Below are 14114 nucleotides of genomic sequence, written 5' to 3'. Positions count from 1 at the left end.
CGCACGCGGCTGCCTGCTGTGCGAGTCATTGTCTGTCTCTTTGTTGGCGCGCGCCGTTATTGGGATTTGGAGACCTAACTTCTACAAATTCACTTTGACGAGAAGGCCCTGCCCTGTTTAAATCCCGCCAGTTTTGATGCAATTCCGGTCTGTCGTTACGAATATATCGTCTGTCGTCATGTCGGTAGTTTACATAGTTTCTTGTTTGTCGATCATGTGGTGGAGAATTTCTCCCTGAATCGTAACAGCGCGCTGAACTGTTGCGTCTGAAAGTATTCTGTCTCCCTTGATAATAATAGTTCTGGTTACCATATTGTCTGTTTCTATGATTGTCTCTGTCATATTCATTACTACGGAAATGCGATCTTTCCCTGTAATTATTATTACTCTGCCAGTGGTTGTCATATGGGTGGTGTCTGTTTTGGACACGATTTGCGTTGCAAGAATAGCCTTGACGTGTCCAGTTAATATTTCTTTCATCGCAGAATTGTGACGGATGTGACCTGTAATTGTTATGTTCCTGTTTTCGCGTTCCGCGATTGTCAGTGTCAATTTCCAATTCTTGTAGCAGACCTTGAAAAGCTTCAATGTCGTCTTTGCAACGTCCTGCCAAAATAATATGTCGTAAATGTTCAGGCAGTTTGATTAAGCAAATGCGGATGAGTTCTGAGGGGCTGTATGGGTTTGACAGGTACTGATTCTTGTGCAACGTGTCTTCAAAATATTTCACAAGACTGGAGAATTCAGATTGTTCGAAATGTTTCATCATTATGATGCCATGTTTTACTCGGTCTTGTGTGGCTTGAGACCAATATGCTGAGAGGAAGGCATGGTAAAATTCTCCTTCACTATGACAATCGTGAATGACCGAACGCATTCTTACAGCTGGTTCATTCTCTAAATAGCCACACATAAATTCTAATCTGTGTTCTAACGACCAGTTGGGAGGAAAACAATGAGAGAATTGATGAAGCCACGCTTGTGGATGAATGTCGTTGGCAGAATTCTTAAACGTTTTGAATTTACGTGTAGTAATGAACAGCTTATAGTCAAAATCATCATGTCGGCGAGTCGCATATCGGTCATTGTTAGGTCGTGTCGGCCGTTCCATCTCAAAATTCGGTGCACATTGCCAGTTTCTTTCATAACTTCCGAAATGCCCTGTGTTATTATTTTGCGGCTTTTCCGTATTTCTAAGTCCCTCTTCCCGTGTTGGAGCGCGAGTGTCCTCTGAAATACGTAATTCTTGTATTACCTGTGTCAGCTGATCTTGTACTTCCCGGATTTCTCTTTGGTGTTGCGTATTAATTTGATTCAGATTTTGTTTCAGTTTCCTAATTTGTTCGCTCTCTTCTGTGTCATTAAAGACTACCGGTTTTGTGTCATTCAGATTATCATCTACCTTCGTAGATAAATTGTTTAGCTGATCCGAAAGTTCAACTACTTTCTCTGATAATGAACTAATTTCCTCCATGTGTCTTTCTGAACCAATTTTCAGAGTATCTACTGTGTCCTTTCAGTTTTCTTGAATTTTTGCAAGTTGCATAACCGAATCGGTAGATGCAACTGAGTCAAATTTAGCTTGCAAGGTCTCATGATTTTCATGAACAATAGTTTGCAGTTCTTTTATGGCTGCATCGTGATTCTGTAATGCATTTTCATGCCGCGAAAAAATGGGTTGAAAATGCTCACAAATTTGTGTTTTTACGTCATTACAGACTTTTTGACATTTCGATTCAATGTTATGTAACTCACTAGTTAAATCTTCACGTGTTTGTTCAAGTGTGGTGTCTAACTTTTGAAGATTTTGTCCCATTGCGTCTAACTGTTGCTGTGTTTGTCTCTGGTGTTGTTCCATTGTGTCTAACTTTTTAAGATTTTGTTCCACTGTGTCTAACTTTTGAAGCTTTTGCTGTGTTTGACTCTGATTTTGTTCCATTTGTTTCTGATTTTGTTCAAGCGTTGTGTCTAACTTTTGTAGCCTTTGTCCCATTTGTTGCATTAACTGTAATAACAATGTATTAGTGTCTGGAATCTGTTTCTCTATGCTTTTTGGCAGTGCATTTTCACCGGCAACATTCACATTTTGACAAGCAGAAAATGTGTCTTGACTCATTTGAGAAAACGGTGATGACCCAGAACCTGAATTACAGTATTTGCGAAATTGTGTCCTGTCATTTCGGATTCCTGAGGCGAGCTGTTGCCGACCGACCGATCGATAATGCTTCCCTGCTCACTAATTGTTTCACTGTCTACGCCATTGTTTGCCGCCCACTCCATTTCCCTATGCACAATTACCAAATTATTACTTTGAACATTAGTTAATTCATTACTCTGCGGCGCTAACACTCTGCTTTCGTCTTCACTGTCATTTCTCAGTTTACTTTGGAGCCTAGTATTACGTTTTTCACACGCCATTATTGTCACAATATTTCACACGACAACACAGAAAAACACAATTTGAAGAGCAAAAATAGGGGAACACATTAACATAGCACTGAAAATAATATCTAGTTAATTGCAGCTGCGAAATACTTGGTGCAAATCTACATGCATACCACAACTGTTCTACTGTACAACAATGAAAGACTGCAACTACAAAGGAGATTTTCTCTACAATTACGCGCTAGCAATAAACAAAAGCTACACTAATTACACAAACGACAAGAAAAAAAATCAGAAGTTTCCAGTGAGGTATCCTGGCAGGGTCGCCATATGAAACGTCCCCTTTTAAACAATTTTACAGGACTGTGCTTAACCTGACACACAATATTTTTTAGCGCAACGCAATCTGACTTTCAAAATGGCCCTGACTAACATTAAACTATACCTTTCACAAATCACTTACCTCACAAAAATCTTGGTTACTCCCACTACTGCAATACAGCAAGCGCCACTACTGCCAGCTAAATAAAAGATTCAAACTAAGGAAGGCACTAACTACTGATAGGGATAGTTAGCAAATGAAAGATATTAATAGAGAACAAACAATGTATTTACCTTGATATCATCATATATAAATATAGCAGTTCATGACAAATTTCAAAACTCCGCCATCTCTCTCCCCACATCCACCACTGCTGGCGGCTCACCTCCAACTGCGCAACGCTACGCGCTGTTCACAGCCAGCTGCCTAACACTACAATGGCGAGTATTACAACAATGCAAAGCAGCCACAGACTGCACACAGCACAGCCAGTGATTTTCATACAGAGGTGGCGTTACCAATAAAAAAACCTAAACAGCCTACTTACAGACTCTGTTCCTTAAGGTATGACGAAACCTCTACATCGCATGGAATTGACTGTGGGTTGACTGTATCATGCGTTACTGTTTCCTCTGTTCTCGGTCTTTTATTTTCCTGTGTCCCCATTTTGAAACTAGTTTCATTTACCGGAAATGAAAATTCCATATTTTATTTATTTGCTTGGTACATATGTTGCCTCTAGCAACATAGAGAGTCAGAACACAGCTTCTAGAGAAAAAAATATGCATAGGAAATTAACATTACCGACAGAACCGCTAAAACACTGACTGCAATACAATTTGTACAAACCAACTCTTTACGTTTCCGAATTTTTCGCCATTACCATGTCATGCACGAACTTTAATAATTTCTGGACATAATTTAAACGGATAACGTTACAAAGTGTCTTTGAACCACGCACCAGTTGTTGAACACCTCTCTCTCTCTCTTTCTCTCTCTCTCTCTCTCTCTCTCTCTCTTCATCCGAACACGTCTCGGAAGGCCCAACGGCGCCGACCGACCGCCGTGTCAGTCTCCGTCGATAGGCATCACTGGATGCGGATATAGAGGGGCACGTGGTCAGCACACCGCACTCCCGGCTACTTCTCAGTCAAGTAGCTCCTCAACTGGCCTCACAAAGGCTGAGAACAACCTGCCAGCCAACAGTGCTCCGTAGTTGTTCAACATCATTTGCGTGAAATGCTATACACAGATGGGCGTCTCTTCCATCAGTGCCGAACAACGCCATTTTACTGAATGTTGCTGTAGACTAGGTCTGCTAAATACATTCGACTGACACAAAGTGATGCGAGAAATATTTCCGAAGTTTCCACGTGTGAAACGCCATTGAATTCATAGCGGTCGACGGTTTTAAAAGTTGTTACTTGTCAGTTGTTACTCCTGCAAACAGTAATACCGAACGCGTCTGAACAGGACTGCTCAACGTCTAGTGTAGTTTAGAAAAGAATTGTGCGAGTATCAGATGCTACAGTTATTCACCTGAAGATTTATTACTATTATTATTTAGAATTTCCTGTGTTCATCAACGGCATACAGTTTATTAGTAATATTTCAAAAGACGATGTAAGGAGTCTGTACGTACAAGACATGCTGAGTGAGCGTCAGACCTCTGAATGCAGTACACAGCACTTGAGGAATTAGTGCAAGCTGATTCCTTTTTTGGGGTGCATAACCCAATCAGGAGCTGTCCGAACACAGATCATAAAGCGTGGAAAATTCCAGAGATGGTCTTTATGCAGCAGTTGTTGTCCATACAGATGTTGTCCATACAGATGTTGTTGCTTTGTTTTTGTCGTTGTAGTGTTCAATCCGACGACTAGTTTGATACTGCTCTCCATGGTACTCTATCCCGCATAAGCTTCTTCATCTCTGAACAAGTACTGCAACGTATATCCTTCTGAATCTCATAAGTGTATTCATCCCTTCGCCTCTGTCTACGACGTGTACCCTCCACACTTCCCTCCAATACGAAACTGGTGACCCCTTGATTCTTCAAAAATTGTCGTAGCAACTAATCCCTTCTTCTTGTCGGGTTGTGCCACAAAGTTCTTTTCTCCCCAGTTCTATTCTGTACCTACTTATTAGTTATGCGATCCATACATCTCATCTTAAGAATTGTTCTGTTTCACCACATTTCAAAGGCTTCTGGTCTCCGTGTTAAGGAGTTTCTCTTCATCACAAACGTTTTTTATTGTTTTTTTCCGTTGTCAGTCTACATTTTATATCCTCTCTACTTAGTCTATCACCTGTTATTTAGTCCACAAATAGTAAAACTCATTTTTCTATCTTAAGGGTCTCGTTTCCTAAGCTACCTCACCATCAGCTGCTTTAATTTGACTACATTCCAGTATCGTTGTTTCGCTTTTGCTGATGTTCATCTTCTATCCTCCTTTCAAGCCACCGTCCATCCCGTTCAACTACTCTTCCGAGTACTTTGCTATCTCTGCGAGAATTACAGTGTCATCTGCAAACGTCAAAGCTTTTATTTCTTGCCGCACGGGATTACCCGAGCGGTTTAGGGCGCGATAGTAATGGACTGTGCGGTTGGTCCCGGTGGAGGTTCGAGTCCTCCCTCGGGCATGGGTGTGTGTTTGTCCTTAGGATAATTTAGGTTAAGTAGTGTGTAAGCTTAGGGACTGATGACCTTAGCAGTTAAGTCCCATAAGATTTCACACACATTTGAACATTTTTATTTCTTTTCATACGGATCGTGACGGTGTAATTTGATGATGATAATGCTGCTGATAAAACCAGCAGTATGTGGGTTTCGGGCGAATAACTCAATGTAATTCCAATAGATCTATCACAATATATTAATATGAATGTTAAGGATGCAATAGTGATTAACCATGTTGTAAGTCATCAGAAGATTGAAACCAATTGCAGAATGCTTTAGACAAAATGTCTTTGTGGCATGAAAACGGGCAATTAACCCTAAATAATAGAAGGTTTAAGTTCATCTACATGCGCCAGAAGGAATCATTAAATTTCGATTACAAGATAAATCACGCAGATCTAAAAGCTCTCAATTCAAGGATAAAAATCCGAAAAACTTAAATCGAATGATCATATCCACAATGATATGAGGAAGACGACTTAAAGACTACGTTTCATTGGCAGAACACTTAGAACATGCAATAAACCCACGAAACAGACTGCCTATTCTACGTTAGTTTGCCTTCGACGAAGAGCAGCTAGTTTTGTATTATCGCGAAATAGGGGAAAGAGTGTCGCGGATACTATACACGACTTGCGGTGGCAATATTTAAAACAAAGGCATTTACTACGGCGGCGAGATCTTTTCACAAAATTTCAATTTCAAATCCCGACCATCGTAATAAAATAAGAGAAACCAGAGCTTGCAGCCGGCCGCGGTGGTCTAGCGGATCTGGAGCTGCAGTCCGGAACCGCGGGACTGCAACGGTCGCAGGTTCGAATCCTGCCTCGGGCATGGGTGTGTGTGATGTCCTTAGGTTAGTTAGGTTTAAGTAGTTCTAAGTTCTAGGGGACTTATGACCTAAGATGTTGAGTCCCATAGCGCTCAGAGCCATTTGAACCATTTGAACCAGAGCTTGCACGGAAGATTTAAGTGTTTGCTTCTCACACGGTTGTTCGAGAGTCAGACAGCAGAGAAATTAGTGAAAATGGTTCAATGGACCCTCTCCCGGGCACTTAAATGTAAATTGTACGGTTGTTGCATGATAATATTGAACGATTAATTCAGTGCGTAAAGTGAGTTGAAAACGTAATAGTCGTGGGGGACTGAGTTGCGGTTGCAAAGAAGGGGGAGAAGGAAGGGTCATTGCACAGAACCGGCTTGGCATTAGGATTGAGAGAGGAGAATGATTAATCGAGTTCTGCAATAAATTTCAGCTAGTGATACTGAATGCTCTGTTCAAGAATCACAGTCGGAGGAGGTATGCTTGGAAAAGGCCAGGAGATAAGGGAAGATTTCACTTACATCATGGTCAGACAGTGATTCGGAAAGAAGATACTGGGCTATAAGGCTTATCCAGGCTCAGATACAGACTCAGATCACATTTTAGTAATGATGAAGAGTAGGCTGAGGTTTAAGACACTAATTAGGTAGAATCAGTGCGCAAAGGAGTGGGATACAGAATCACTAAGTAATGAAGAGATACGCTTGAAGTTCTCCAAGGGTATGTCTCCAAGGCTATAGATGCTACGATAAGAAGTAGCTCAGTGGTCAGTTCAGTAGAAGAGGAATGGACATCTCTAAAAAGGGCAACCACAGAACCTGGAAAGATAAGAAATACTTCAACTGATCGATGAAAGAAATACAAAAATTTTCAGGGAGAACAGGTACATAAAAGTACAAGACATTTAAGAATGAAATAAACAGGAAGTACAAGGATACTAACGCAAAATCGTTGCATGAAAATGTGAAGAAATCTAAAAAGAATTTATTCTCGGAAGTAACGACTTAGCATACAGAAAAGTCAAAACAACCTTCAGTGAAATTAAAGCAAGGGTGGCAACATTAAAAGTGAAATGGCAATTCCACTGTTAAATGCTGAATAGGCAGCGGATGGGTCGAAATTGTACGCCGAAGGCTCTATGAGGGTCAAGACTTGTCTAATGAAGTGATAGAAGAAGAAACAGGAGTCGACAGGAAAGTGATAGGAGATACAGTATTAGAGCCAGAATTTAGAAAAGCTTTGGAAGTCTCAAGTTAGAATAAGGCAAAAGAGACTGACAACATTCGAACAGTCTTTCTAAAATCGTTAGGGGAAGTGTCAGAGAAATGACTATTCACATTGTTCGGTAGAATGCATGAGTCTGTCGATATACCATTTTAACTTTCGGAAAAAGATCATCCGCACTGTTCCTAAGATTCAGACAGCTGGCAAGTGCGAGATTATCTCACAGCTTAACAGCTCATACGTCCAAGATGCTGACAAGAATAACATACAGGGCAATGGAAAAGAAAATTAAGCATCTGTTAGATGGCGATCAGTTTGGCTTCATCAGAGGTAAAGGTAACAGAGAGGCAGTTCTGGCGTTGCGGTTGAAAACGGAAGCAAGATTGAAGAAAAATGAAGACAAGTTTTTGTAAATTGTCGACCTGGGAAAAGCCTTAGATAACGTGAAATGGTGCAAGATGTTCGAGATTCTGAGAAAAATAGGAGTAAGCTATAGGGAAAGACGGGTAATATGCTACACGTAAAAGAGCGAAAAGGAAACAATGAGAGAGGAAGACCAAGAACGAAATGTTCGGATTAAAAAGGGTGTATGACAGTGATGTAATCTATGGCTGCTTCTGTTCAATTTACACGTCTAAAAAGCAGTTACACAAATCAAAGAACAATTCAAGAGTGGGGTTAAAATTCAAGGTGAAATGACATCAGCTTTAAGGCTCGCTGATGACATTGCAATCCTCAATGAAAGTGAAGAAGAATTACAGAATCTGCTGAACGATACACAGTATAATGAGTACAGGATATGGATTGAGAGTAAATCGAAAAAAGACGAAAGTAATGAGAACTAGTAGAAATGAGAACAACGAAAATCATAACATTAGGATTGGAACTCTGCCACCTAGGCAGCAAAATAAACCATGACGGATGAAGCAAAAGAGGACATCAAAACCGTACTGCCGCTGGCAAGAAGGGAATTTGAGGCCAAGAAAGTCTGCTAGTATCAAACATTGGCCTTAATTTGAGGAAGAGCACAGCGTTGTTTGAAAGTGAAATATGAACTGTTGGGAAACCGCAACACATGTGGTGCTACAGGAGTATGTTTAAAATTAGTTGGATTGATAAAGTATGGAATGAGGAGATTCTCCACAGAATCGGCGAGGAAAGGATTGTATGGAAAACACTGATAAGGAGAAGGGACAGGATGATAGGACATCTGTTAAGACATGAGGGAATGATTTCCATGGTACTAGCGAGAGCTGTAGAGGGTAAAAACTGTAGAGGAAGACGGAGACTGGAATACATCCAACAAATAATTGAGGACGTAGGTTGCAAGTGCTACACTGAGATGAAAAGGTTGATATAGCAGAGGAATTCGTGGCGGGCCTCGTCAGTCAGAAGACTAATGACTGAAAAAAAGGTCATAAAGATATAGATGTAAGGCTCGTTTCATTCCACGCGCTCATTCTCGGAAGCCCATTTTATATGTTTGTAAATATACGTAATGTTGTAACGTTGTCATTGTATCACTCACCTACAACACTACATGTGAAATGGTATTCCTTACGTGTTCCTATATGGACATGTTAATTTGTAGTTTTATTTCTTTCCTCATTTTTTGAATTGTGAAACCCTGCACTCTTGCATGTGTAAAGCGGACCATACAGTACAATCAGTCTACTGAATATTCACCACACTCTAAAAATACAGTTACAAAGATATAAGAAAAAATCAATGCACCAAGATTCGTCTAAAGTACACTTTCTTTCTACCATTCAGTTTGCGGCTACATCGGTCTTTCTTCGAGATTTGCGTGTTCCGACTACATTATCCATTGCATTGTCTTCGCTATATTTTGAAAATTATTGATAGTATGACGAAACTCGTCGTATATCAGATTTCCAGCTCTTTTTGTGTCTGGGTACGTAGCCGCATTAAATATCCTGACATTTTCCATCATTAGGATGCCCTTTTTCTTTTTATGTCAACATTCACCATGAAAGAAGGTACAAGTTTCATGTCAGGTATAATTTTCCTAATTTGCCTTCTTTTTATTGTTTATGTCTTGAAGAAGTTGACTTCTGCATCATGAAGATACGTACGGGTCAGTAATTTCGTCTCCGAGTCGTTTCCTAGTTTTCTTCTTTTGATAAAGTTCACCGTCTGGGATGACGGCAAAACGGCCAGGAAAGCAGTGTGCTGACCACGTGGCCCTCCATACCACATCCGCGTGACGACGGCAGGCAGAGGACGACACGGCGGCCGGTCGACACCCTTGGGCCTTCAGGGCCTGTATGAGACGCTCATTTTGATATAGCTATTATTATTACTACCCACTGGTTTACTATTTTTATATAATTTTGGAAATTCGTAGTTCAACATATTCTGTGACAATATGTCACGAGTATAATGAACGTAAATTACATAAATCATGGTGAGTCAACCACTCACAGCTTCTGAAAGGACGTGAGGAGTCATGAAATCGGATGGTATTCCAGTCCACAATGTTGGTGCTGACAGTTACCTGCGGCCAGTAACAAATTACGTTGTTATAGCTTCGCTGAATTCGTTCAAGGCCTCAGATATGGATATGTGTTCCAATTAGGAGCACAGTAGAATTTTGTGTCTCAGAAGTAAAATCTCCTACCTGCAAATCTAAACGTCCGAGCACATGTATACTGTACTCCCTCCGTGTTATCGAATATTTTGATGCGGCAGTTCTCCTTTGGTTAAGAAAGTTCGCCTCAGTATTGTACCTCTACGCCGTCAGTGTCTAGCGAATGTCTGAAATTTTAATGGAGTCTTAAAACTTCTGCTTCAAGTAATACAGCTGTAAGTTTTAAGAGCCTTAACAACTCGCAGCAAGTTCGATCGCCCTAGCTGGAGTCACATTGTTTTCATAGCAAGTCTATTGTAAAGTTTGAGAGCGGCCCGTCAATTGGGAACTTCTTCAGAATGCTCTTATTTAAGAAAATTTTTATAGTGCCACAAAAATTATTTTCATTGGTCGTGAAAAACATTAGAAATAACTATCACACACGGAGTGCGTATCTCAGCAAGTGTAGTTAACATGTTTCTCTAATTTTCCTGGAAAACACACCACGGTAAAATCGTCCACTGCCGATAGTTCAAGTAGAGTTGTCACTGCTATGCGTACCCTTTCCAATGAGTGACGTGTTCGATCGCCAAACAACTGACTACTGAAAATGGAAGTGTGTACACATAAGTCGTCACATGACATAAAACGTCGCATAGCGTTACTGGCAGGAGACTGTCGGCTCTGTAATAGGTAGCTAAAGTGCACGTAATGTATTATTAGCGTTTCTTGACAAGGAGTATGGGTATTAAATGTAAATATAGATTGTAAGGAATAATATAAATGTCCACGTAATACAGAGTGTCACATCCCTAACAAGGCACTAGATTTTTAAAAAATAGTCCGTAGTTTCATTTGGCCGAGTCGCTGTTTTAATAGCATTTCCTTCGTGTGGAAGAGTTAAGCGTCGAGATACATTTGTATGCGTTCAAAGGAGAGGATGAAAGGAAATGGAAAGTTGGAGTAAATAATGAAAAACTTTCTCGCGGTGTGGCGAACGAATATGACTCTAACCCCCTGGAGAGCGCGTAGCAGATGCGGTGGATTTTCCTCTTCACCTTCGGTGTCTGGCGCGTCGCAGTAGATATCCTTAATTGAATATATATTCACCTGTTTATTAATTTAGGTAATGTTGCCCCATGATGATCCTGTCATCAGAATGATCAGTTACAGTAACAATGTAAACCCCAGAGCGCTAGCTTTCAGTAAATCGTGTACATAGTGTTCAGAGTGTATTCGTATTGTAGGAACAGTCCTGTTACCACAGTTTTATTACTTAACAATTTGATGTATGAACTTCACGGTACAAATGTTACAGCTCTGTCATTTGCACTGGAACTGCATTTCATGTGGGAGATGTATCTTAATGCACCGAGAAAGAGCCTAAAGTTCTTAAAATTGTGCTGACATGGCTTTTTCACACTGTGTAGTTGTCCAGCGCTGTCAGAGACAAGGCGTAAAATCTAGAACAGGTACTGCTGGTTGAAACGTATTGCTGTTATACGTGACTCGAATATCCAGCTTGAAGCAGACTACTCAGTGAGGTAGTCGAAATTTCAAAAGGAATTCTAATTATTTTTTCACAGCGTTAGTGTTAAAATAACAAAACCACAGTCCTCAGAAAGTTGTGTTCTCAAATCGATTGGCGATCTCCACTGCTGGCTATTAAAATTGCTACACGAAGAAGAAATGCACATGATAAACGGGTATTCACTGGACAAATATATTATACTAGAACTGACATGTGATTACATTTTCACGCAATTTGGGTGCATAGATCCTGAGAAATCAGTACTCAGAACAACCACCTCTGGCTGTAATAACGGCCTTGATACGCCTGGGCATTGAGTCAAACTGAGCTTCGATGGCGTGTACAGGTACATCTTCCCATGCAGCTTCAACACGATACCACAGTTCATCAAGAGCAGTGACTGGCGTACTGTGACGAGACAGTCGCTCGGCCACCATTGACTAGACGTTTACAATTGGTGAGAGATCTGGAGAATGTGCTGGCCAGGGGAGCAGTCGAACATTAACTGTATCCAGAAAGGCCCGTACAGGACCTGCAACATGCAGTCGTGCATTATCCTGCTGAAATGTAGGGTTTCACAGGGATCAAATGAAGGGTAGAGCCACGGGTCGTAACACATCTCAAATGCAACGTCCTCTGTTCAAAGTGACGTCAATGCGAACAAGAGGTGACCGAGACGTGTAACCAATGGCACCCCATACCATCACGCCGAGTGATAGGCCAGTATGGCGATGACGAATACACGCTTCCAATGTGCGTTCTCCGCGATGTCGCCAAACACGGCTGCGACCATCATGGTGCTGTAAGCAGAATCTAGATTCATCCGAAAAAATGACGTTCCGCCATTCGTGCACCCAGGTTCGTCGTTGAGTACACCAACGCAGGTGCTCCTGTCTGTGATGCAGCGTCAAGGGTAACCGCAGCCATGGTCCATGCTGCTGCAAACGTCGTCGAACTGTTCGTGCAGATGGTTGTTGTCTTGCAAACGTCCCCACCTGTTGACTCAGGGATCGAGACGTGGCTGCACGATCCGTTACAGCCATGCGGACAAGATGCTTGTCATCTCGACTGCAAGTGATACGAGGCCGTCGGGATCCAGCATCGCGTTCCGTATTACCCTCCTGAAGCCACCGGCTCCACGTTCTGCTAACAGTCATTGGATCTCGAACAACGCGAGCAGCAATGTCGCGATATGACAAACCGCAATCGCGATAGGCTACAATCCGACCTTTATCAAAGTCGGAAACGTTATGGTACGCGTTTCTCCTCCTTACACGAGGCATCACGACAAAGTTTCTCCAGGCAACGCCGGTCAACTGCTGTTTGTGTATGAGAAATCGGTTGGAAACTTTCCTCGTGTCAGCACGTTGTAGGTGCCAACCTTGTGTGAATGCTCTGAAAAGCTAATCACTTGCATATTACAGCATCTTCTTCCTGTCGGTTAAATTTCGCGTGTGTAGGAATACAAACGTCTCAAAAATGAGATCCACAGGATGTGCAAAATGTCTAAGCAGACATGGCTAGAGGACAAATGTAAGGATGTAGAGGCTGATCTGATCTCATTAGGGGTAAGATAGATACTGCCTACAGGAAAATTAAAGAGACCTTTGGCGAAAAGAGGACCACTTGTATGAATATCAAGAGCTCACATGGAAACCCATTCTAAGCAAAGAAGGGAAGGCAGAAAGGTGGAAGGAGTGTATGGAGGGTCTATACAAGGGCGATGTACTTGAGGACAATATTATGGAAATGGAAGAGAATGTAGATGAAGACGAAATGGGAGATACGATACTGCGTGAAGAGTTTGACAGAGCACTGAAAGACCTGAGACGAAACAAGGCCCCGGGAACAGACAACATTCCATTAGAACTACTGACAGCCTTGGGAGAGCCAGTCCTGACAAAACTCTACCATCTGGTGATCAAGATGTATGAGACAGGTGAAATATCTTCAGACTTCAAGATGAATGTAATAATTCCACTCCCAAAGAATGCAGGTGTTGACAGATGTGAAAATTACCGAACTATCAGTTTAATAAGTCACTGCTGCAAAATATTAACGCGAATTCTTTACAGACGAATGGAAAAACTAGTTGAAGCCGACGTTGGGGAAGATCAGTTTGGATTCCGTGAAAATATTGGAACACGTGAGGCAATACTGAACCTACGACTTAGCTTAGAAGCTAGATTAAGGAAAGGCAAACCTTCGTTTCTAGCATTTGTAGACTTAGAGAAAGCTTTTGAAAATGTTGACTGGAATTCTCTCTTTCAGATTCTGAAGGTGGCAGCGGTAAAATACAGGGAGCGAAAGGCAATTTACAATTTGTACAGAAAGCAGATGGCAGTTATAAGAGTCGAGGGACATGAAAGGGAAGCAGTGGTTGGGAAGGGAGTGAGACATGGTTGTAGCCTCTCCCCGATGTTATTCAATCTGTATATTGAGCAAGCAGTAAAGGAAACAAAAGAAAAATTCGGGGTAGGAATTAAAATCCATGGAGAAGAAATAAAAACTTTGAGGTTCGCCGATGACATTGTAATTCTGTCAGAGACAGCAAAGGACTTG

The sequence above is a fragment of the Schistocerca nitens genome, chromosome 4, assembly GCF_023898315.1.
Source record: "Schistocerca nitens isolate TAMUIC-IGC-003100 chromosome 4, iqSchNite1.1, whole genome shotgun sequence".
In the NCBI taxonomy this organism is placed as follows: domain Eukaryota; kingdom Metazoa; phylum Arthropoda; class Insecta; order Orthoptera; family Acrididae; genus Schistocerca; species Schistocerca nitens.
This window is presented reverse-complemented; position numbering follows the sequence as displayed.